The sequence below is a fragment of the Polypterus senegalus genome, chromosome 9, assembly GCF_016835505.1.
Source record: "Polypterus senegalus isolate Bchr_013 chromosome 9, ASM1683550v1, whole genome shotgun sequence".
NCBI lineage: Eukaryota > Metazoa > Chordata > Cladistia > Polypteriformes > Polypteridae > Polypterus > Polypterus senegalus.
Genome location: NC_053162.1, coordinates 124,063,284 through 124,085,164, shown reverse-complemented (window position 1 = coordinate 124,085,164; position 21,881 = coordinate 124,063,284).

Here is a 21,881-nt window from a genome sequence, read left to right as displayed (position 1 = left end):
AGTACCTAACCTGCATGTCTTTGGACTGTGGGAGGAAACTGGAGTACCCAGAGGAAACCCACGCAGACATGGGGAGAACATGCACACTCCACGCACTGAGGACCCAGGGAGCGAACCCAGGTCCCCCTACTGCAAGGCAGCAGCGCTACCACTGCACCACCGTGCCGCCTCCACGCTGTATTACTCCATCAATTTCCTTTTGTTGCTTATACCACTGCTTAATCCAACAAATAGTATTTTTATCCTCACCTCCACTTCGCAATCACTGAAATTCTTCTTTTCTATGTGCATTTTCCATTATCTTTTAATATAACACTGAATGGAAGTGGCTATTTATATTGATTTGAATATTCAAATATGCAAAATTAAGGCAGGAGTCAGGGTGCGGCTGTAGGCGTGTGCATGTGCGTTAAAACTCAAATTAATTGGGATTTATAAAGGCAACGTTTGTGGAACTTTACTTATGCACAGTTTTATTCATCTGAAATTTTTTGTGCGTAAACACATTTCCAGTTTTATCTGTATGCCGTGTTTTAGTATGAATTCTATGCACGCCGTTATACATGAGGCCCCAGGTGTTACCATATATATTTAAAATGCTACTAACTATTAATAATGTTAGAAAAGTTAGAAGCACCTCTCATGTCAATAAAAGTCTCTTAAAAATAAGTTTCTCTTTTCCTTAGAAACAGGTGTTGTTACATTAAAGAAAATACAGTAATGATCAGATATTGCAAAACCTATAGCTGAGACACATCACTGCCACAGTAAGCCCTTTGAGAAAACTAGATCTAACATGTGACCCACTTTATGTGTTGACTGGATGACATGTTAAATTAGGCCAAAGTGTTCAAAAGATCTGTTTAGTTTTGGGATCACAGTAACTATCTACATGAAAATTGAACTTACCTGTTTTTAGAAAATGGATCTTCAAATTTATTAATAAATGATGTTTAATGTTTTGGCAAACAATAAATGTTTAGTGAAAAGGAAAATGGTACTCTTTTAATAACAATCGCAAGATATCAAAAAGATGCAATACTATGGCTGGCAAGGCTGGCATCTTCACAATATATATTGCTCGACAATATATTCAGTAAGCTACTGCTTCTCTTCCATTGACAAAGTGACTGAGTGAAATTAAAGTTTCAGGTCTAGTTCAGTAAGAGCTACAATAATTATTCAACTGTAAAAATGGGGAAATTAATTTTATTGGTTCCAGTAAAGCTACCCATTTTGGGGAGTCTGTGACCTCGGCATTGATAAAAGAGATTTTCCTGAACTGACACCATTAATTATTTCATAGAGAAACTAAAGGAGACAGATCTGGTACATAGGTCTTAGAATTCTGCTGATTGAGATCAAGAGGGTAGTTTAAGACTTACAAGTAATTAAAGAAACAATTGATAAGTAAGACTAGAGAAGGTAAGGAAATGATGAGCCTTAGCCCAGCTTAGAGGAAAATTGAGTAGGCTGCTTTGTTTTTTTTGATGGTATCCCCAGGGTCCTAATGGGTGAGATAAACATAGGGTTTTTGAGAACTTTGGGACTGGAATAAATTACTGGAAATTTCTCGAATAACTACCTAGTAACAATTATAATGTAGTTATTATCTAATCTGCTGTATACTCTGGTACATGGACAAAAACTCACATCTGTATATACGAGGTGTGGCAGAAAAGTAATGAGACTGGCAACACTGCAAGCGATCTGGCAACGCTGTGCTGTTGTCCTTGATAGAGCACGTGTATTAGTACCCTCCCATAGTTCAGTGCGAGTTTCAACTCCTTCCGTTAACTATGTGATTTTTGTGACTGCTATTAGCGAAGTTGTGTTTTGGTTGTGCGTCACGCAAAATGGAACAGCGGAATTTGGAGCAACGTTGTGCCATTAAACGGCAAGTGTGACGTTTGAAAAGTTAAAACAGGCCCATGGGGAACATTCTTTATCCTGAGCTCAAGTTTTTCGCTGGCAAAAAATAATTTTTGTAAGGCAGAAAACACATTGAAGATGAACACCGTTCAGGGAGGATTTCAACTTCGAAAACCAATGAAAACATCGAATGTGTGAATACTCTTGTGAGATCAGACCGTCGTTTAACATTAAGAAGAGAACAGATTTACCGTACATCAAATTTTGACTGAATATTTGCACATGCGAAAGGTCTGTGCCAAAATGGTGCCGAAAAACTGCCCTCTCCATAACAGAATTTTTGACCTCAAAAGGCATTCCTGTGGTTCCCCGGCCCCTTATTCACCTGACCTCAGTCCGTGTGACTTTTTCCTTTTTCCTAAACTGAAAAATGTCCTCAAAGGACGTCATTTCGGGACTTTAGAAAACATCCAAAAGAGTGTAACGGACATGCTGAAGACCATACCGGTTGAAGACTTCCAGCGCTGCTACCAACAGTGGGAACAACGTCTCCATCGGTGTGTAGCTGCCCAAGGGAACTACTTTGAAGGGTTGATTTGAAAAAAATAAAAACTTTGGTAAATAAAAAATCAGTCTCATTACTTTTCTGCCACACCTCGTATTTTTAAGTACAGTAGTTTGCCTATAAATTAGTAATGTTAAAACTAATACAATATTATTGTTTTGGTTGCTTGTGTGTACCCACTGTTTTTTTTTTTAATTCACATTTTTTTATTATGTATGGGGCAGTGGTACAGTGTTTAATGGCTAACTCACAGAACCTGAAAATGGGGTCTGAATTCCTAGCCTTTTTATTTTGCTTGTTGAATTTGCAGGAATCCACCTACTGCCAATTATGTTTCTCCTGGTTCTACTGTTGTCCTCCTAAATAGCAAAGATCACCATCATCTTTAAATTGGCCCTTTATAATTGAGTTGGTATATGTGAAAAAGTGTGCTCTGTGATAAACTAGTGACTTATCAAATAATTGATGTTATAAGAATTTGCTGTGACTTCTCATATCATAAATATTCAAGGGCAAAAATAATAGGCGAAAACATATACTGTATAATAAAAATTTCAATTTGGCTGCATTCAGCAATGCATCATTGATAATATTTATTGCTTGAGTTGTCATTGGTATTGAGAAATTCAACAGCTCAGAACCACAGTAATGATTTTATTTAAACACAGTATTAAAAACTTTCATACATTTGACTCTTGTCTCTGAAACGCAACAAATTGGAGGTTTGTAATACTTGTTGAAAGGCATGTATGTCACTTCAGAGCTGTATCTTTGATTTGTATGAATTATTCATGTCTTTAGGAATAATGACAAGATCAATGTAAATTCTTTGCTTGAAACTTGAATTTATAGTGATTTATTTTTTGTAAAAAAAAACAATAACTACAGCAATAATTACAATAATAATAATCCTCCAACTGGGGCAGCATAGGAAACAGACAAAACAAAACTAAACATGACCAAATGGTCGTAGTTTTACATTTTGAAGGCATTTCTAAAGACTGATTTACTTCAAAGTCATAATATAAAAGTCTCTCAAACTGGCTTATATTAAAATTTTATTTAAAGCTTGACAAAGATCATCTTTCATTACTGTCTATGAATTGACGGATGACAATTGTTATGTTTGCGTTTGGCTTGCTAAAAAGTTCTCAGTGGTTTGCTTCTCACTGGAAAAACTCTGACATTGTATAATAAGTGGATGGTGATACTGTATTCTCTGAATATGCTGGGGTGGAAAAGTAACCAGGAATGATGGGTCAATATTTAAAGATGAGTGTTAAATTTAGATTGCATCAAAGTTTGCAACTATATTGAGATTGTCAGCTTATCTCTGATACCTATAGTAAATTAATGTGCTATATTTTTGGTTTATGGGGTTGCTTTGGTAAGATTCTGATTTTGCTGCCTCTTTCACTTTTGGCTAATAGGTTGACAGATCATGTAAAGCTCTGTTTTTGTAAGAAGCCTGTAGTAACATATAGACTCAAATGCATCTAGTTTGAGTGCAGTTTTACCAGGACATCTTTTCTCTAACATTATTCGTGGTTTTTGAGACAACTGACTTATTGCACACCCCCAAACTCAGACAGCAAATATTGCTCAGACTTTGAATTCAGAAAAATGATGGATAAACTAATTTATTATAGAATTATGTCTTTACTCCTTTTTTGTACCGGACAAGTTGCCAGTCAACAGCTGTCTTGAAAAAGTCTTAGACACCACAATTGTAACATAAATTATGCAAAAACAAACATTATATCATGTAAATGATGTTGGAATACTACAACAAAGTGGAACAACTTTATCTGGAATCTTAAATCTCATATGTGAAAATCATGAGCTTCATTATAAACAGATTGTCATGACTTTGGTTACTTTTTCATTTATGCATTTAAGGTTAATAGTATGAATTCTTGACTGAATGTTCAAGCATGACTTAGAAACAGAGCTTTGTTACCTAAACTGGAATTAGAGAAAATGTGCTATATTTGGAGTATAAACACAGCAGTAACAAGTGAGATGTTGTCATTTAACAGCAGACTAGAGAAAATGGAGCATATAAGTGTACTTTTAAATATCTTGTGGCATTTTTTCATATTAAAGGAAAGTTCAATCTATCTTGTTTGTGCTTCCAGATATACATATACAATATACATAAAAGTTTTAATTTTAGAGTTTTATGAAATGTATTATTCTCCTGCACTCCGTGATGCCACCACTGTAAATTTAGACTTTTAGAATGGATGAATTGGTGAATGTTTATGTTGCTAGAATTTGACAAAATAAGCAACCTTTTTTTTATATACTGTAGCATACCACATTAAGGCAGCTTATCAGTGGGAGGTAACTTATTTTAACAGAAGAGCTGCATGTATGGGAGTTAAGCAGTGAGTGAAATAAAAAGATAGCTAAATATAGTCCTTATGGAAACTGGATAAAGAGTCAGGGAGGAACAGATCTGTCCTTTTTGGATAAAAGAATAAGTGCTATCATTGATGGTAATATTACATTTGGTATAATTCCAATGGAAAACTGAGGTATTTCTTAAACACTATGTATACAATTCTGCTACATATTATAAGTCATAAATGACATCAGAAAAAAGGTTCACTCATATAATTGAAACGGCTATATCAACTTAGGATCAAAACAATTAAACACAACACATCACATTGTAGTTTAGTTATTTTTTTAATTATACCAAAAAAATCTCAGAACAGATAGAGTGGTTAATAATGCTATGGATGTATTGTCCTGGACTAAAATTCTGCATCAGAAAGCCATCTGTATAGAGTTTGTATGATCAAATTAAGATTAGATTAGATAAGATTAATTGTCTTAATCTTATTTGTTTTTTCTTTTTTTCTAACTTTCTCTTTGATATCTTGTAAAGCACTTTGAACTATATTCTTTGTATGAAACTGTGCTATAGAAATAAATGTTCTTGTTGTTAGATAGAGCATCCAGAAGGGTTGCTGCCTTGTTTAAGAAGTGAAATCGTGGCTTTGTTAATAAAGAAGTTTAATTTAATCCTTGAGATGGCAGAATTAAGCATTTGATATAAAGAGTTAGGTAACTGATTCCATAATGTGATTCAAATTTCTGGTAGCCACTCATCAAACCCAGTCACTTTCCCAGAACCCATGGAATCCAAAGACACTCATTAAGCTCTGAGAGGAAGAGCGTAACACAGACGCTTCTGCAGTTGATAACGTTTGGAGAGACACTTTACCTAAAACAATTTACTATCTGAAAGAGAAGCATTAGAATTGTCTGAAAATAATTCAGAATTCTTCGTCTTCTTCTTTTGGCTGCTCCCATTACGGGTTGCCACAGCGAATCATCTTCTTCCATACATTTCTGTCCTCTGCATCTTGTTCTGTTACACTCATTGCCTGCATGTCCTCTCTCACCACATCCGTAAACCTTCGCTTAGGCCTTCCTCTTTTCCTCTACCCTGGCAGCCCTATCCTTAGCATCCTTTTCCCAATATACTCAGCATCTCTCCTCTGCACATGTCCAAACCAACACAATCTCGCCTCTCTGACTTTCTCTCCCAACTGTTCAACTTGAGCTGATCCTCTAATGCACTCATTTCTAATCCTGTCCATCCTTGTCACACCCAATGCAAATCTTAGCATCTTTAACTCTGCCACCTCCAGCTCTGTTTCCTGCTTTCTGGTCAGTGCCACCGTCTCCAACCCATATAACATAGCTGGTCTTACTACCATCCTGTAGACCTTTTCTTTTACTCTTGCCCGTCTGTCACAAATTACTCCTAACACTCTTCTCCATCCATTCCACCCTGCCTGCACTCTATTTTTTTACCTCTCTTTCACAATCCCCATTACTCTGTACTGTTGATCCCAAGTATTTAAACTCATCCACCTTCGCCAGCTGTACCCCTTGCATCCTCACCATTCCACTGACCTACCTCTCATTTATACATATTCATTTCTCTCTGAGGGACTTTTAGTTAATAGGCCTGAATTATTTTAATCATGGGAAATGAAACTTTAGTGAAGTGTCAGTGCCATTAGTTTACTAGGCAGGTGCTATACACATATTGACAACCCTTTCTGCCAAACATAGCAGGTTGAAAAAGAACAGAATTTAGTTCAATAGTGCACAAAATTAATGATAGAACCACCATACATTTTTTCAGAACTATAATCGCTGATGTTAGGCCAAATTACTTCTGCATCTTTTTGTTCTCAATAATGGCCTTTCAAATCTGCATTCTGGTAGAAAAATAAAAGACAGCAACAGGTCACCTGTGACCCCCCTCTTTTATTGTGTACAGCCTTGTCATCTGGTCTAGCACTCACCTATTAAAAAGATAAAATATAGAAATGTTAGTTTGTTTATTTCTTTTCAAACGTGAGAAAGAAAGCGAATAGCGACTACACAGCTGTCTGTCACCGTGTCTGGTTTCTTCCTTCTGCCTGAGCTAATGCTGGTAGTGGGTACAAGGTGCTGTGAAGGCGGACATTCTGTCTTAGCTTATACATATAGACAGGAAATGTAGCTTTCCCAGCCCCAATGATTGCTGTTAACAATAGAAGTGTTGCCTAAGAAAAAGCTTTCAGCTTATAACTGCAATTTATATCAGCGATCATCCAAACACAACGGTTTGTTTGTTATGATTGAATTCATTTTTACTTTTTTGTGCACTTTTCTAAAGTGTTCATGGTGACTGCACTTGGGCGTTCGGACCCAAGGAATATATTTTTGTACATTGTTTTTTACCTGGAGTCTTTTTTATGGTATCTTTTGGCACCATTTTCTGTTGACAACATGACATTATTTTGTAGATTTCGCATCATTCATTGTCAAGTTAGTTTTCCCATAATTTGCCCTTTTTAGTTCTAACTAGGATAAAAACGGTGAACCCCTTCTATTTTCTGGCATTAAAAGACCTCTTTGTTTCCAAGTTTAGCTGCAATTTTGGTTTTGCTCTTATTATTTTCTCAAAAGATGGGATTGCCTTCTGGATAACAAACTTTGCACATCTCTGGCTACATCTTCTTTATTTGTTTTTTTTTTTAAATAAATAATTTAAATCCTTTTATCTAGCTTAGCCTGAACAATATCTTGGATAAGAAAATATGGGACCCTGAGAGAGAAAACACTTATTTAGAAATAGTATTGTTAGTGTTACTAGAGAGACCAGCAACTTACAGTATCTTGCCAATTCAGTTGATTTTGATTTGCATGCCTACTTTGTACATTTAGCAGCTGAGAAAGAAATCACTAAAGAGGGCACTGGGAAATCAACATAAAATTAAGTTTTAGTCAGAAAATCTATTCAGGCTGCTAGTCTTAGCATAGGGAAACTGGGTGTAGACAGTCAAACTTTTCATGTACGCAACAATTAATGAGGTATTCATTATGGTGACAGTGGATAGTGATGTAAGATTTGCTTAAATGAACAAAAACAGGAAAAATGGATTTGCCTAAAATATCAATACAAGGCAAACAAGTTGAAAAACATAAATCCAGTAATTAAGAAAACTAGAAAAAACAGAAAATCCAATGAAATAGCAATACATATACTTATAGAGGAGCTCCTCCACAAATGCAATGATTTTCTACCTGAGCTTTAAGTTCTCTCATCTTAAATAGCTAGAAGACAGGCTTAGGTATGATGATATTACCATGACCAGCCTCATGGAGCTTCACCCACAAAGTAAATGGAATGGAGACACACTTTAAATTTCAGGACATAATTACAAATGTAACAGAAATAACATATACATATGATAAATATTAATTAGAAATGGCAATAAAACATAAAATAAATAAAAATTCAGAACAATGCATAAAACAAGGAAACTGGAAGATAATTACTGGAAAAATGCAGTGGTCAAAACAGAAGCTGAAAAGACAAATTCAAATAAAGGTTCTAAATCCTACTGTTCAAGTCTACTTGATTTAAAGCTAACTACCACTAAGAAAATCAATAAGGGATAAGAAATTGTGCAATTACCGCCATATTTACACTGTCTGTTCCTGTGACATCATCAATGCGACAATCGTGGTCACAATACTGCTTTAAATGAGTTGTATAAAAAAAATAAGAAGGACGCTAATACCAAGTATGTGAATTCACTTTAAAATGTGAAATAACACTTAGGAATCCATCCATTTTCTAACCCGCTGAATCTGAATACAGGGTCACGGGGGTCTGCTGGAGCCAATCCCAGCCAACACAGGGCACAAGGCAGGAACCAATCCTGGGCAGGGTGCCAACCCAGTATAGATTTCATTTAATACTATAACTGCAATATCAGGTGAGTCTATATACAGTTTGAGCTATTCAAGCAACCGAAGCACCAACTGTTTCTCAGATTTTTCCTTGACCTTCTTTACCTCACCTGGTGAAATATTGTAACTGATTATAAGTCATATTTTTCAGTGATTATTATTTAATAATCTGCAGGAGAGAAACATATGGCAATTCAGATTTGGGCAGCAACTTTAAAAAAAATTAAATACCAATAGACTAAATGTTTTGAGATAAAAGGAATATGTAAACATGATGGTATTGTAGAAATATTTTTAATCTTGAGTAAAATCATCACTTACTGTAGTAACAGTGTATTGAAACTTTTAATAAATACAAAGACACATTGTTGAAATTATAATAATCTCTCTCTATATAAAATCCAACGTCTGTCTGTCCACTTTCACAAGAGAACTACTTAATGGATTTAGATCGTGTATTTTTCTAGAATTTGCTTGAACATTCTGGTTGATTTTGTGACTATTCTCATCATACTAAATATCATAGTTCGCTTGGGGACAGCTAGTATATTATAAAGAATTAAGTTAGTTAAAAGTAACAACCAATACAGTCTGTTAATTAAAAAAAATATTTAGAACAGACCTTTACAAGACCTGGACCATGGCAAAAATCTTACCCTGACTGATCCTTGTGGTTAAACCCCTGAAGTGAATTTAACCATACTTCATCTAAAACGAGCACTGATATGAGCCCCTATATTTGTATTAAACAGAATTTTTGGGTAATTGGCTGAAAATATATCGTGCACACAAAATTTAAAAATTCGTGCTATCAATCTCTAGGGCTCTGAGTTAATTTAGGTTACAATCAGTTTTGACTGTGTGATATTTGGTAAATAGAAATGTCTCCACTTTTGCTTATAATACTATTTATACATGTATGAAACATGTTTCCTTCCAACACTGATCAGGTTCTGAGGGAAAATGTTCTTTTAATAATAATAATAAAATACAAGATAGACATTTTTTTTCAAGAATAAAAGTATTATTAGAGTGTGCAGTGCTGTGTGCTGTAATGCTTTTGAGAAATAGAGAATGTATATTGAGGATATAGAAGTGTAAAATCACAGTTAAGACAAGGAAGTATGGTGACACAGTGATTAGCACTGCTGCCCAGCAATAGAAACTGAATGCTCAGACTTATATGCTCTCTGTATGGAGTGAAATGTGAGTGCTTTAAATTACAACAGTTCAATACCTCTGAGTATGTTTTCCATTATGTTGAAGAGATCTTTGTGACTGCAGTGTATTAAGTAAAGTTTGACTAAGTTTGGGAATACCATTGGTTGAAGGCAATGTGTAAAAATATGTAGTGTTTTTTGAATGGATAACACAATTGATAAAACTATACATGACATTGAGAATATGTATCGTTCAAATTGACAGATGTCTGAATTCAAGCTGAAAATAATATGATCATGTGCAAAAAGTTTCCAAATAATGCTATACACTACTTTTCTTTTGAGTACTGGCCATACTCTGACAAAAGGAGGTTTTTGTAGTAATTTTAAATCAAATTTAAAGTAAATTGAGACATATTCTATAGGACAGTGAGGAAAATGGTGTTGAGCACTGGCTTCCAGTCTAGGTAGTGTTCCATATTAAGATGTGCTGTACAAAAGGGGGGAGTTAAATAACAGAAAAAGAAAAGATAAAAGGGGAATGTGGAATTTAACTGTTCTACCTTATTTTGATCACATTTCTAAAAAATAATTAGGAACTATGCTCCTGCTGCCACGTGGTCTGGTACACACTACTGAACCCTTGCATTGACATGTGTGTGTCAGTTACATATGGGGGTAAATTTAACTTTTTACACTGATTCATGCGATGCTTTTGGAGTCATGACCATGGATCTTGGAAAAATGTGAATGTTGAAGACTTGATCTGGCAAGCCTTGGTTTTGCTCAGGTTGGGTTAATACTTCTTTCTGGACAAAATTTTTTAAATGTCTATCAGACATCCTAAGTGTCACAATCAATCCTAACCCATTAACGGTTATGTTTGGTGTACTCCCAGATGGGCTTAAAGTGGAGAAGGACAAACAAACCGTAATTGCCTTTACTTCACTATTAGCACGTAGACTTATCTTGCTCAACTGGAAGAATCCTAACCTACCTTTTTTAAGTCAGTGGGTAACTGATGTTATATACTATTTGAAATTGGAAAACATTCAAATTCTCACTTAGAGGATCTTTTCAAAATGTGTTTAAAACCTGGCAGGACCTAATCAATAATATTTTAGAATAAGCATATATTACTACTCTCAGTTGTTTTACTCTGGCTGTTGGCCTTCCTTTGTTTCTTATTGGTGATTTGAATTTAGTTTTGTTAAGTTTTGACTTGAGTGTATGGAATCTTATATGTTTTTAATGAATTCAATAAAAAAATAAAATAAATAATAAAATAATTCTTGTCTTACTTTTCATTGCGGCTCTTATTTTCTTTTGCTCTCTCCCAATCTTTCATAATGTAATGTAAATGTAATGTAATGTCAAACACTATACAAATAATATGGTCCTTCGGGTCTCCCATACAAATCCAACTGCCCCTTCTCTAAATGATCTTAATGATTCCAAAACCTTCCTCTTTTGTATTACTGATATTGATGATATGTAAGAAAGTGAACCTTTTCAGCTCAAAAGGGGAAAAGCTGAAATTGAACCCTGGTTTGATGTGCACCTAGCATGTGCTGTAGGTGCAATGTTAAAAGGAAAAAACAGCTTCATTTTCTTTCTGGGTTTGTGCTCAATCTCATTCTTCTGAACTTATACTTAAAGGCTGAAGGTGTTATTTTGATATTCACTGCGATAAAGGTATGAGCTATTAAGGGAAGGCATTTTAACTGAATTTACAGACAAAAAGAAAGGCATAAGAGAAAAAAAGTAATCTTTAAAAGCATGATCATTGCTTTGTTGTTATACTCAGGCTAAGATTTCTATTGACAGACATGGTCAAAATAAGAAGGAAACATATGGTCATGCAAAGGTCTTAGAACCAAGTGAATGTGCATGCAATGCACACAGTCTACTTTTAAAATGCCTAAAAAATCACATAATCCTAAATTAACAGAATTGTCAATCAGCATAGTGGACCATGTTAATTGTGACCATTTAAGGTATCAATGTCCTACAGTGTTCCATTAGTAATTGGATGTATCCAATCATGTTAAGGGTTTTCTGATTATGTAATGAATTCCTTGGAACTGTGATCTAATCAAAGAAGTATATAAATATAGCACAGCAAGCGCCCCTCCTTTGTAACACTTGATAATTAGGTGCTTGCACTCCTGTAAGGTTTACCTTTTGCAAGACTTAGATAAGGAAGTTAGACTGACGCTTTCGCCTGCCTGTGTTTTATTTTCTAAATTATATGGGGAGAACAGGGAACACTGTGAGGGTGCCGGCAACTTTCTACCACAGTATGTCAGCTATGGCAATGAGAGGTTTAGGGGTTATGGGGTTTAACATTAGAAAACTATGAAAAATATCAGTCACAACAGCATGGACATTTACAGTGAAGCTATTTATGAAAAGTCTACAAAGGACGCTCACACAGATGAAACAATAAAAGGGTAAAAATACAACAACCAGTAGTATCATAAATAGCACTCCTAGTGTTAATAGCTTATGTCCCTATACTATATTAAGACGTGAATTTTCTAAGCATGTCAGTAAGGATTCCTGCTTTGATATTTTAGACATCTCAGGCATCAAAGTCCATTGACAAAGCTACTTGTGAAATCATGGATTGCACACTTAGATGCAATTGATACATAGGGTGGATAATCAGAATAGTCAGATTTAGAAGAGATTCAGTCCTCTATTTGAATTATGCAGTTCCAGGAACATAGTGTTTTTCAACAGAGAAGCTTTAAAATGCCAATGTGTGGCACACACAGAAAAAGAGGAAAAGTGGAGTTGTAAGGTGGCACATTTATGGTCTGAGAGAGATGGTGATCAAAGGGAAGCATTGCATAAAGTGGAGGCAAGGAACTGAAAAACACAAATACAGTCTAATCTGGACTGAGACTGATGGTGAAATGAAAAGAAGGAATATTTTTTGGCTGTTTAGTGGATAAGCTGCATTGGAAAATTTATCTAACAAAGTATTCATGAGGGAGTTGACGTCAATACCAAGAACTATTTCATAATTCAACTGAATTTTTTTTTACTTCAGTTTTATTGACATCATTGACCAACACTCAATAAAACTGAATTAAAAAAAATTCAAGTGATGGTAAGATACGAAGAAGGCAGATTAACCAGCATTTGTGTGTCAGCTTTTATCTCTCCAGATCAGAGAATTTCCAGTTCCATTGTCTCAAAATACCACTCACATCTACAGTTATTCCCAGTTTCAGATAAAAAGTAACCGTGTCAGATCTGGGGCTGGGAGTGGGTGTTGTATCGTGATCGTGACTGAAAGAATAAAAGTGAAAAAAAAAAAGTTAACTTTTACAAGTACTATAAATTTACACCGGCTGTTACAGACACAAATAAAATGTATGTTTTTTTTTATTGTATAATATTAACAATAAGAGAAGCTCACTACTCAAAATGGTAAATGTGCTGGGGAGCTGGTTTCAAACTCACAACCTCTGGATTATAAATCGTCAGTTCTAACAACAGCACCACAGAAGCTGTTGTACTGTACTTATATCTTTTGTGAAACTATTTATTTGATATTTGGCCATCAACCTTCACACATTATACAGATCATGTCTACTTTTTGTTATTTATTACTAAAATATGAAAAACCTTTCTGTTTTAATGATGTGTTTACAAAGATTGTTGTAAACACAAAACACACATCAAATTATTTCCCCTTACAATTCTGGGTAGATCACTCCCAGATAATCAATCAAGGCAGGAACTGGGAGAAGTTCTTGCCATTCTGAGGCAGGTTTGTGGTATAGCAGGCTGCTTGGGTTTATTGACATATTTAGGAGACAAAATATGCTGACGGAGAGGTGAGAAGGAATTTAAGGTGGGCCAGAATTACGAGTTTTTTCATTGGCTCTGGTAATTCTAGTGTTAATATAGTTCTCAGCAAAACCTTCCACAGAAAATTTAATTAATGTCATAAAAAACGTCTCCTAATCAAGTGTCATAAAAGCTTCTGATTAGGGCAGGGTTAGGACTGCACCTATAATGGGGTTTTCAAATTGCAGACTACCATGCTGCATTTAGACGGCTAAGGCAGCCCTGCCGAGGTTAACATTGTTAAAAAAAAAGTCAAAATTTAAAAGATTGTCTTCTTAAAGAAGTATAACTCAAAATATTCTTCAATCATTGTTTTAAAGTAGCCCTATATCAATGTGGTTATTGATTAGAGATGCAGGTTCACAACCTGTCTCATACGTGAGAGTACATACACACAAACACACACACAAAACAATAAAAGCTGGGAAAAAGTATCCCTTAAAAGAACAAAGCAGAAAAACCCACGTCTCTGTGCTTGGCTTTGCTGCAACTCCACTATTCCACTCCTTCTCATAGTGCTCCATTGGGGAAACTTCACTCCAATTCAAAATCTCTTTCTGCCTGCATGGGCTGCGATGTATCCACATCCTTTCACTCCACACCTCTTCAAGTCAATCCATGCCAGAAACCACACATGAGAAAATGGACAGGCAACTGAACAGGCGTGTGCTGTCTTTCTCATCCTTTCTATTCCCCAAAGTCTCTCTCTCTCTCTCTCTCAAAAATTCAATCTGCCAACATTAGAACATTTTTATTTTTAGCAATTTTAATGTACCATCATGAAAGAATATACAATGAGGAACAAAGATGAATGCTAACAATATTTCTCTATTATATAAAAAAAATCTTGGGACGAGACAGGATTTTTTCAGAGAGACGAGATGACACATTTTCAGAGATATAATTTCATGTCCCGGGAGATAAGATTTTCTGCCATGAGGTGAACTGAAAACTTAACAGGTCTAAGCAGGGGTGGAAATAATAAACAAACAGTAGAAGAAGAAAAGACAAAGAGTAGAAGACAAAGTAGAATGTCGTAAAGAGGTTCAAAAACATTTGTGTGATACACATGCTGAGCAGGTTAGAGATTCTGAAAGTACTAAAATTCGAAAGTCTCAAAAACCTAATAGTAAAAATCGCATTAGCGCTAGTAAATGGAAATTATTACTTTGTGAAATAACGGAACTACGAAAAGAGATCGAATATATGGACATAGGTGATATGACAGAAGTATATAGATATTAGTTGACTTTAAAGTTTATGTCAGAGGTTTGTAGATCGTCTAACTCGTCTTGCCATCAGGGAAAAGTAGTGCTTCTTTCCAATGAAGAGGCGTATCCACAAGAAATAAAACATTTGTTATTTGGTGAAAGTGAAATCCACAAACACTACAGGCAAAATAGCCGAATCTACAATAATCTGTTCACATTCGCATCATACAATGCTCAAAACGTAGATTTACATGATTCTGGACCATACACTATGAGATTCTATGGTCCTGCAACAATTAAAGCTACTACAAGTTTAATTTCAAAGAAACCACAATTTGGTCAGGTTTATATTTATGGTCACAGAGAAGCGATGCAACATAGAATCGAAAGAGTTAAACAATCAAACGTATTAGAAATTCTACAGCCAATAATGGATACAAATCCAATACATCCAAAAGTATCTTACTTTACACGAAATTTATCTGAAAAACACAGACAAAGAAGTTTTCTTGGATTTCTATATGAATCCGAAAGATCACGTTCACATATATAATAATGTGACGAGTTATCAGTTTTAATAGATTTGAAAGATGGAAATATCAAAGACAGAGTTGATATTTATGTTCATCCAAAAGCACAGCATGATTCAATGCAAGCGGCAGATCTTTGAAATGACTAGCACGTAGGGCCCACACAGGGGCTAGCAAGAAAAGTGAGCAGAGGGCAGAGCCCCCTAGTTTAATAATAAAATGAACATATCTAACATTTAATTTTAGTGTTTACAAATATTAAACAACAGTGCAAAGTTTTTTTGTTTTTTTTTTCGGACAGAGTTGTCAATGTTCATTGGTAAAAAAATAAACACAGTAACAGGGACAACCTAGTAGCAGAACTATATATACAAGAAACAGCCTTCACTCATCCATCAAATTGACTTTGAGTTGTTTTGGTGGATTTTTTTCTTTTTTTTTGTCTGAAGAAGTGTGTAACAAGTGAATACTTCTTTTGATCTGAATTCATATTTGAGTTTGTAATTTTTGAAAATTGAAGGTATGGGCATTTAGGCTAATTTTTTTTTATATCAGAGCACACTATTCTTATTACATTAAAAAAATCACTTTAAAACCATCTGTCTTACATAAGAAAAATTAAAAGGTGCATACACACAAATTACTTGTTAAAGTCCCATAATGCAATATTTTATGGGGGGGGGAGGGGAGTAGTCTGCTGTATTTAAGTATTTACTTTGCTTAGTAAGTCTACTTTGATCCAAACTCATGCAGTATCACTACTGATAGCAGTAAACAAAACTCTGTCATATTCTACTTCACATCATTGGATTAATATTAGTGGAGGGCCCTAATGTCAGAGCACAATATTTTGGGAGACTTTGTTTAACCCTACTATTATCCTAGCATTTCCACCCATCTGTTATCTTGGGCGGGTCGGTGCCGACCCGTGTCCTAAATCAGCCTCCCTCAACCCTCAAACATTTTTTTATCATCCAGTTTGTTTCCTTACCTCTTGGTTACCTTGTTAGGCTTCCTTATCCATGAAAAGATTTTAAAATTTGGTTTTAAAGTTTTTGGTGTGGCCCTCTGAAGATGAGATGTATGATGTCAATAAAACGGCCCAGTCCAAAAAAATTGGTAAAATAAACCTCAGGAGAATTATACAAATAAATCAAAGGTTTATATGTTACCTGACTATTACTGAGGGGTATTAGAACACAACTGTAAAAATTACGATTCTTTATTTTAATAATATTACTATCAATATCAATATTATTAATATTAGTAACATCTGTGGTGTTAGGGTCGGTTTTGACCCATATATATTTACTTCAAGAAGAAGGCAAAAAAAGTTTTTTTCCAAAAGTTGAACTTTAATTCAATTACAAAGACAAAGCCAAACAAGTAAGACAAAATAAAATACAAAATAAATTACAAAATGTAGATCAAACAAACAATCAAACCAATAGAATTAGTAGTACGGTGGTAGGGTGGTAGCTCTCCAGGAGCAGGATTGCTACTGTATGTTTACACTATGTGCAAGTAGGACAGTAAGTGACATTTTTAGTGTGCTCTTTGCAAATATATTTATTGCATTTGGCACACATGGAATTGGTTTTTCTGTCCTTGCTGCTTGGGCAGACCTGACAGCGCTTTCTTTTGGAATCCGGCAGCCTCTCTGGGTCTGGGTCTGTGGCTGTGGCAGGGCTGGCTGCGGCAGGGCTGGCTAAAGGGAAGGATGCTGGTGCTGAAGCTCTTCGTCTTCCTGCTGACCACTCCTGGATTGAACATCAAAGGCAGGCGCTGCACCCATCTCTCCCAGACATCCCTTATGAGAGCAAGCTTGTCACGTCTTGCTCTCATGTCTCGGTTGTCAAACCTGAGGACTCTCGAGATCATGTGGAAGCTCTTCAGTGACATCGTGGCCAGAAAAATATTTCTGCCTGTTGCTGTGTCCCAGAGACTGGCTGTGGCCTCATTGCTGGATCGGTATACTCCAGCAAGAAGAAGAATTCAATATAAGCATCCAGGAATTCTTCATCAAAGTCAATCCATGTGTCTCCGTAGACTTTTTGTCCTTCTAGGTTTGTCATGTCAAGTATTATTTTCTTCAGCGATGATGGCATGAACTGTTCAAAACTTGTTTTGATGTCACTTATCCTTGTTATGGCAAACCTTGTGACCCCAGGAGTCATTCTGATGATATTTTCAGCAGCTGCCCTGCCAGTTGTCCTCGAGTCTCGTCAGGTGGTACTAACCTCCAGGAGATGCTGCCATTCTTGGACTGTAGTACTTCAGCTGGTGGGGAAACTGCTTCAGAGGTGATCTCCTCCTCAGACTCTGTGTCTGTGTCTTCTGACTGACACTCCACAATGTCTTCCTCCTCTGAGTCCACCTCATCAGTGTCGCTGTGCCACTCTGTAACTTGTCCTTCAGCTAGGATATGATCCAGAGCTTGGAGTGCTGTGAATCTGGCCATTTTTACCTCTGCAAATTAGATGCTTTCTCTCCAGTCACAATCACCAAACTGAACTGGTCTGGGTCTATTTTGTCTGGGCTGTCTCTGTTTTTTTACTCGGGGTAGGTGTGAAGAGATAAGCCCCTGACTACAGCTCGGGGGATGGGAGAGGCCTGCTACCTGACAGAGTTGTGTGGGGGTGTGGGGGGGGCCAGAGTGAGCTGAGAGTGTGTTTATACTGGAACTTAAGTTTGGCCAGTATTTATTGTTTTATGATCTCTTATTGTACCCTGGGTCGTGGCCGACCCGGTAAGACCACAGGCAGTGAATTTCTGATTAGATAAATAATTTACCTTTTTTTTTTTTTTTTTTTGTTTAAATGGAAGTTTCAGAAAAATAGAAAAAGCCTTGATGCAGTAAACAAAATGTATGTGGTACTTTTATGCATTTAAAACTTGAAAACGGGTCGGTACCGACCCTAGGGTAATAGTAGGGTTAACAATGTTTGGGACAAATCTGGTTTATAAGATATAGATGGTGATGAATGTTATTTTCTGCCTGGCAAGAGCAGATAAAAACAGTGGTATTAATTTGTATATACTGTAAAAAATTGCAGACAGTGTGCAAGGAGCTAAACTGGCAACTTTGCATCAGAATTGATAAAAGAGACTGGGCAAACGTTAGAACAGTCAGAATAATCTTTCCTTTGTTTTAAGATGAGCATGAGCACAGTCACATTATTTGATGTGTTCAATTTAGAGGAGAGGAGAGTGGCGTTCAGCATCTGCATATAAGTGGGTGGTAATTGTTTCCAAGAAGCAGAAAGAAGCTCAGGAGGCAAAACATCAGGGGCCTCATGTATAAACGGTGCGTATGGACAGAAATGTTGCGTACGAACGTTTCCATGTTCAAATCGTGATGTATAAAACCAAAACTTGGCATAAAGCCACGCACATTTGCACGGTACCTCATACCCTGTCGTACGCAAGTTCTCCACTCGGTTTTGCAAACGGGCGGCACCCAGTGTCAAAGCAATGCTACTGTTCCTGTGTGGTTTATCTTTCTTTTTCAGTTCCACATCCCTGACGCAGCTTTATAAATACACTGAAATTAACCGCATATTGTTTATTAGTTTAATGCATCTGATTGTAATTAACCTGTAACAAAATAATGGTCCAGAGAATGGTCAAACTATTCTAAATACCATAGTCTGCTTTAGCATTGTTACTCTCACTGCACCTTCTTCTTCTTTCAGCTTCTTCCGTTAGGGGTTGCCACAGCATATCATCTTTTTCCATATTACTCTCACTGCACCACTCGGAGCAGCTAATTGGAAAGAGAATTATCGGTATACAGCATCAGGCACATGCTGCCTCAGCCATCTATATATATAATTTACTAAGGCAAGACAACCATGGAAAGCACGCCGGAAGAGGCGTGGATTCACTAAGCTGCCGACAAGTGAGACACCTATGGCGCACGCAGGAAAGAGCCACGCCCACCAACTCCAAGACCATTGGATACGACGACAACTCGCAGGGCCAAGCCCACCAACTCGGACGCGACGACACAGAAAAAATGGCGTCATTTATATTCGTCTGTCGTAGAGGCCACATGCAGTGCAGGTCAGGTTAATGTCATGTGCATTGACTGTTCATAGAGGCATGTTTCTCGCGGAGGTGAATTGCCATATGCAGTGTGTGAAACGGTTTGCGAGGGGTATCCCATGGGATCCTTAAAACAATCCTTTACAACTGAGGTTGAAGCACAATGAAGTAAGCAGTCTTTAAAAACCAACTTTTCGGTTATGATGCATGACCGCGTGCACCATAGCAAACTGTTTTACACGCTACATACAGCTATTCGCTTCCGCGACAAACATGCGTCTTCTTAGATGCTCCTGCAGGAACACGGAAGACGTTTTCCTGCCCACCAATGCTCCTTTTTCACCGGCCGGCATCTACCCTTGCTCTCTAGGCATTCACACTGCCTGCCCATTTGCCCGGACGTAAAAACTCACCGACCACCCAGTTAGTCCCTTTCGTCTGAGGTAAGAGTCCAAATGCATGTCTGAGCCACGCGCCGTTTGTTATGCCGCATGTTCACTATTGTGTTGTATTTTGCTCTCTCTAGAGTTCCATCTTTTCATTCACTTACTGTTGTATTCTCACACCAACCCGTTTTAGACATCCATGTCTTTCCAGAAGTGTTTAGCATTCAATAAATAATTATGCATGACATTGACTGTATGTCTACCCAGCGCAGACAGGCATGGGTAAGCCGTTGAACCCCATTCGGGCTGCAAGCCGTGGAATTCCCACAAAATGTGACTCATACACTCCCACTCATTATGTCCCTACCCTTTGTGCACACCCCCCTCCTACCGTGGTCGGGTATCTTGGTGGATTATATATAGAAAAGCAGCCAAAACTGAGGGGTATCCCATGGGGTCCTTAAAACATTCCTTTACAACTGAGGTTAAAACACAATGAAGTAGGCAATCTTTAAAAAAAAGAGGTTTCGGTTACGACGCACGCGTGCGTGCACCATAGCAAACTGTTTTAAACGCTACATGCAGCAATTTGCTTCAGCGACAAACATGCGTCTTCTTAGATGCTCCTGCACTTTGTTCACACCCCCCTCCCACCTCGCTACTAACGTGATCTGGTGTCTTGGTGGATTATATATAGAAAGGCAGCCAAAACCGCACAGAGCAATGAAAAGTTCCATCTTTTCATTCTCATTCTGTTATATCCTCAGACCCTCCCTTTTTAGACAACTGTATCTTTCCAGAATTGTTCAACCATCATTAAATAGTTATGCGGCGTTTGTTATGCCGCAGGTTCACTATTGTGTTGTATTTTGCTCTTTCTGTGTCTTTCCAGAAGTGTTTAGCATTCAATAAATAGTTATGCATGACATTGAGCGTGTTTTGACCCGGCGTGGGTAAGCCGTTGAACCCCATTTGGGCTGCAAACTAAGTCCCACTAAGTGTGACTCCTACGCTCCTACTGGTTGCGTCCCAACCCTTTGTACACACCCCCCTCCCACCTCGCTACTACCGTGGTCGGGTGTCTTGGTGGATTATATATAGAAAAGCAGCCAGATCCGCACAGAGCAATGAAAAGTCTACATCACTCACAGGTACATCTGGACTGTGTAAAGACGGCGACTTGACGAGTTGGAGGTGGGCACATAAGCGGGCAGTGGATACTGAACAAGAAATCAGCAGACTAGCATGACGAATGGAGCTGAGCCGTCACCTCACTGTAAATTTGCGATACAGTTATAATATTGCACATACAGAGCCATTTTATAAAGCGCGTATTTACATATGATAACGATTTCATTTTTAAGATGAAATGCAGCAAAATATGTTCATTATATTATACAGATAAAATTTAAACTTTATTTAAATAATCTATATTGTTAATAATTAAAGGACACGGTGTTGCTACGCTAGGAAGGATCTGGTGCTCCGTTCATGGATTGTGCCTGCCTCGCACTGCATGCTTCACTGGGACTGGTGTGAAAGATAGAATAATTAAACATGTACTACGGAGATATTTCAATGTTCTATAAAGGTTTTGAAGAATCAGCGTTATAAGCTTACAGATGGTTTAACGTCTATTACAGAGTTGATTGTGTGGTGACTGGCTATTTGGAGAAAGAAAAGGAAGGACAGGAACTGGTGGTTAGTACGTTTGAAAGAGACAGTACTGCTGCAATAAATTATTTCATCGAAGGTCGCGCAAAATCACTGCGCCACCGTGTTCCCATATTTAATAACATGCTTTAATTCCTGTCATCATGAATATTATGTCACATATACATCTCAGTATTTCAGTTATTCAGAGAGCTGTAATATCATGAATGTAATGGATTCTGTGTCATGTCAGAGGAAGAGAAAGACGGTTTAAGAAGCATGTAGTGATTCACACACATAGAGCACATAGAAGATCAAATACA